Source organism: Ursus maritimus, unplaced genomic scaffold, assembly GCF_017311325.1.
Source record: "Ursus maritimus isolate PB19 unplaced genomic scaffold, ASM1731132v1 scaffold_10, whole genome shotgun sequence".
In the NCBI taxonomy this organism is placed as follows: Eukaryota; Metazoa; Chordata; class Mammalia; order Carnivora; family Ursidae; genus Ursus; species Ursus maritimus.
In genome coordinates, this window is record NW_024423344.1 from 22,532,704 (window position 1) to 22,538,307 (window position 5,604).

Genomic DNA, 5,604 nt, shown 5'->3' on the forward strand with positions numbered 1-5,604 from the left:
CCCGCCCCTGCGCTCCTCTACCTCTACAACCGTGTGCAAGCCGGTGGCCCCATCGCTGGCCCCAGACCCCTTTTCTCACCTCCAAGCTGGCTAAGCATTCCTGCCTGCTAGCAAACGTCAGGAAGCCAAAGCACAGTTGGGGAGTCCTGCGCGCCCGCTCGCCGCCCCCATCGCTCACACCAGCCGCGCACCAGGTCGTGAGCGGGGCCTCTCCTGAGCTCTCACCCACAGCCGTTCTGGCCGCACTTCTACCTCCGAATCCTGTGCCCCATCGGCGCGCTGCTCTGCGGGGTCCAGCTCACCCCTCACGGCGGCTGCCCTCGGGGATCCGCGCACGTCCGAGGGGAACTTTTCATAGCTCAGACCGGCCCAGGCCCTGCTCTGAGCGCTCAGAGGAAACCCAAAGCCCTTGCCACTGTCCTCCGAGCACCGCGTGCCTGACCTGGCTCCCAGGAGGTCCCAGCAAAGCCACCTGCTTTATCGTTCCTGCCCTGGGCTTTCCCCTTCCAGGCTGTCACCTCCGCCTGGAACTATCTTACTATATTATCTTTTCTGTATGGCAGCGCCTTGACCTGGTTCTTCGTCCCCCAGCTTGAATATCTGCTCTGGGCTTCCCCGAGCGCACGAGGAGCCTGCCACCCGCTTTTCAGGCTGCCTCCCACACCAGATTGCAGTATTCCTGGGGCCAGGCCGTGTCTGTTTTCTTCACAGAAACATCCCCAGGGTCTAGCCCAGTGCCTGGAACACAGTGAGTGCTTAATCGAGATATATATATTATCGATATATATATCGATGTATATTATATGTTATCGATAATATATATAGATTCATATGTATATATATATGTATATTCATATGTATATGAATCGAGATATATATATAGATATCTATATATCTAATCGATATTTTTGCATGAACAACTGATTCATTCTGTATGAAATACAATTTCACTGGTGTCAGCCTGGGGCACCACTGCTGGGCAGATCCTGCTAACCCTCTGCAAGTCCCGTCCTCTTTCTGCTCAATTCAGTCACATTCTTCTGTCCCCTCCTCTTATGCCCCACAAATATCACCTTTGCTCAAACCCTCATCGCTTCTCATTTTGATCCAACCACCAGCCATCACTCCACACTGATGGGTTCTCCACACTGATGCTGGAGTGATTGTTTAAGGGCACAAACATGATTGTGTCACTCTCCTGCTTACAACCCTCTAAGGCTCCCTATTGCACCTCAGAATTGTTCCAAACGCCCTTCTTGGTTTCATTTCGCCCTGCCAACCTCCTCCTCCTTGCTGGCTGATGCTACAATGTATGCAGTTCCAGTGAGCCATACTCTCCTTCCATGTCCCCTCTATGCTCCCCCAACCCCAATTCCAAATCCCCAAGCGTCCAATAATGCTCAAATCCTAGTTTCGCTCACAAGCTGCACCTGCATCAATTTCTGGGACATGCAGCCATCTGGTGGCTAAAACAAGTAACAGGCCTTACTGTGATCTTCTGCCAGGGCCTTTCTTTTCAATGTGATCTGTTCCTTGAGTAGGATAGAAGTAACACATTGACCAAAAGACTGGATCGACAGGGGTCTGGGAGGGATGCCTAATTAAGCAGGTATAATGAAATTATCAAGGAGTGTGACAGGTTGCAGTAATGGACTAAATCTAATGATGATTAGATTTAAGGAGGATAAATGTGAAGTCCTATACCTGGGTCCAGAAACAAAACTCCAACTCCACACCAGGAAGCACAGGTGTTCAGTCAAGGGTTTCCAGTGACCCTGACACCCCGAGTCTGGCTACATCACCTCTTGCCTGGATTCTTGGAGTACCTTCCTGTCTGGAGTCCTGGGCACTGGTCTCTCCCTAAGCCCATCTGTCTTCCACACGGCCTGCAATCATTCCCTGTGTAAAACCCCCGAGGGCCGCCTGGGGGAGCTGTGAAGCACACACGCACACACTGCTGGAACTTGGAAGAGCTGTGGGGTTGCAAAGAGCTGTCAATACTTCTGCAGTCCCTGAAGTCATGAGAGAGGCTGGGGTCCCTGGAGGAAGGAAAGCAAAACCAGAGGCAAAGAGGGAAGAGAGGAGATCCCCGGGAGGACAGGAGGGAGATGAGAAACACGGGACATGTCATGAAAGCCAAAGAAGTTTCAGAAGCGCAGGATGATTCAGGGCTCTAAAGGCTGCAGGTACCAAGTAATGTTTGGCCATTAGGGGTTGGGAGCTCCTTCCCACAGGGAGAGTAGGGCAGAAAGGTAGCAGTGGTGTGTGGAATAAACAAAAGATGAGGATGTTATGAAAGCTAGTACAGGCTTCCAAGTAATGAGGGAAAGAAAAACAATGGGAAAGGGAAGCCTTTGTTTTCTGAAGGTTGGAGAAATGTATCAGCTAGCCACTGCTGCGTGACAAATCCTTCCAAACTCAGCAAGTTAAATAACACCAATTATCTTTTTCTTGCAAGTCCTTGGGTTGGCTGGGGTCACCTCATCCAGGTAGGGCTGGCTGAGGTGGCTCTGCTCCTTGTGTCTGGTGAGGGCAGAAACTCAAAAGAGCAAGTTCTTGAGGTCTAACATCAGCACTGGCATGATGGCATTTTCATTTCATTCTATTGAACGCAAAATTAAGAGCTGAGAAATATATTCCATCTGTTACTGGGACGAAAGGCAAAGCTATGTGGTAAATGATGTGAATACAAAAAAGGGTAAAAAAATCGGAGCCATGATGCCTGCTACCATGGGAGACAAGCAGAGTTGGAGATGGGAAGAAAGAAGGCATCCAAAATTCCATGAACGCTGGGAAAGTGTGACTGGCACTAAATTTGCAGAAGAACTAGATTCATGTTCTGGCTCTACCAATGACCAGCAGGGCAGCCCTGGGTCAGTCACTGGATCCGAGACTCCATGTCATTCCCTGTAAAGAGGAAGTGATCACCCCTACATCTCGGTGCGAAAATTAAATAAGGTACTATAAAAAGTGCTTTCCTGTGAAGTGCAAACCCACGTACAATGACACAGTAAGTTTCCAGGAGAGGCGGGAGGCGGTCATGGGACAGCAGGAACACAATGGCTACTTTCAGAGACTGAAGAGCATTCATGTAGAAGGGGATGAGACACAAAGAGGTCTGTGTTACAGACCAAGGGCTAATGATGGAAATGAGGGAGTGTGGGGGGGGTGGAGTTAGGTCATAAAAAAATAACATTTTAGTAATGAGTAGAGTTCAAATATGGCTTTAAGAGGTGCTGATTTCTTCACCACTGGGGGGTATGGGGCATTGGAGCAGAGCCCGGCTGACCTGTAATCTTTGGAGGACAGTTGAAGGGGACATGCAGCTATTCATGGGTCGTTGGATCGATCAGCGGTTCTCAGCCAAGGGTGGCCCCCTGCACACACCCCCAGGGGACGTTTGTTGTCCAGATATCTGGATGATTCAAGTGGCATTTGGTGGGTATGGGCCAGGGGCACTAAATCTCAGACAATGCTCAAGATGGTCCTAAATGATGGGAAATGACTGCACTCAACCACCGTCAGTGTCTCTGTTGGTAAACACAGGATGAGGTGACTTCTGAGTGCCAGTCTTGAGGGTCCCAATAAACGCATGCCCCATTTTTAACAGATGTAACCCAGCAAGCCCCCCGACCTGTTCTGCCACAATGCCTCACTGCCCTGAAAAAGTATTGGACTTTAGGAGAATTTTAGACATGATTAAATGAGCACAGTCACAACAGCAAAACATTATAATCCCTTTCAGTAGTAAAATTATAGTCAAAGTTTTCTGAAACAGCCTTCAGTACACCTGATTGTGTAAAGGGCTATGAAAAGATTGTCAGGTACATAATTGTTGATTATTCTAGCATGTAAAGAGAGCCAACGGCTCTGCCTGCACATGAACTTGAAGTTAATGTGCCAACTGAAATAAACAGTACACATTTAATTTACTATCATTTTGCTTGTCACCTAGAACATAAAAGTCTCTTTGGAGATGTCTGCTTTCTTTAAAAAAAAAAAAAAAAAAGTCTAGGCAGTTTGAACTAGAACCTCCTTCTTTTTTTCTTCCACATTCACATTTTCTCAATTTGGGGGCTTGGATCAAAGCACTAGATTCAGTAAATATTTGCTTCTGCTGTTGATGGTGTTTCTCTCACTGAGGCATTTTTAAAGAAAGGTCTGACCCTGGGTTCTCTGTCACCCTCCTCTCCCCTCAGCTTATTCAGAGCCCGTGTCACCGAAAGGCAGGGGCGGTTGGCCAGAGGATGGCTGGAGGAGCGTCTTACCCATCCTACAGGTGTCAAACCACCACCGGGCCACTCACGAAGACTTCATAAGAGGAGTTCCCAGAGCAAAGAGACTGCAGAGGTCCCGAAGGCGTCTGATTCTGGCCAATCCCCGGGGATCAAGTAGGCAGAAAGAACTGAGGTTTGTCTGTCACTTTGGTAGCAACCTTAGCCAAGAAAGGTGGAGCTTTCCTGCCCTGTATTCATCTTAAAATATATCCCTCAATGAGGGCATACTGTGGGCATCATTATAGTAGCATGAATGGTGGCTTTTGCCAACATGTTTGAGATCACTTTTTAAACAAGTTTTCAGAAACATACATGTGTGCAGCAAAGCACGAGTGTTATCCAGAAACTTCTCTCAGATTTACCAAAAATTTGGATTTTAGATTTGATTGTCTTCTTAGGAGTCTGTTTGAGATACTCTCTCTCTCTCCCTCTGCCCCTCCCCCCATGCTCTCTCTCTCTCTCTTAAAAAAATAAATCTTTAAATAAAGTTCTCTTCCCTGACAAAAAAAAAAAAGCTTCAATTTTAAGGCACTTCGTTCTGTTATCATTGCTGTAAAAGCTTGAGGGAGGTAAAAACTTCCATCCCAATTAGTAGTCTTGGGGACAGAACTCTGCAGAGCCCAGGACATGTGGCTCAAGTCTCAGCTGGCATCAACTTATGTGATCCGCTCAGTGCCTGTGGTAGACCGTTACTCTCAGGGCCCCCAGTGAACCACGCCTCTGTTCTCATGCCCTGTGCTGACCTCTCTCATGGGGACTCTGGGCCTGGCCGCATGACCGGCATTGGTCAGTGAGACCTTAGCAAGCCTGACGTGAGGGGAGGCTGGCTGACCACGAGCACACGGGGCTTGTCCTCTGGGAGCATTCCCCTTCAGAGCCCTAAGCCACCAAGTAACAGGGCCCGACTACCCTGCTGGAGAGACCACGTGGAGAGAGGCCTGGCAAGCCCCCCGCCGTGTCAGCCATCTAAGCCGAGACGCCGGAAATCTGAATGAAGCTGCTCCACCCTCCGCTGTCCCAGTGTCCGGCTCTGCCCAGCTCACAGCTGACCCACTGGTTGTGTGAGGCCACGAGTGACTGCAGCCAGCCCTGCGGGGAGCACAACTGCCCAGCTGTGTGTCGCCCAAACTCCTGGTCTACAGCAAACTTCTGCGTTTTGTAAAAGAAAACACTTCTTTCCACCTAATACCCCCACAAGCGTATGAGTTCTCCACAGATGACACTCAAGTGTGTAATTTCAGCAGAAACGGTGTCCCTTAATAAGGCCACTTCAGTGTCAAAATGAACCAGGAATGGCAGAATTTCTTGACAACAGAAACACTTGCAT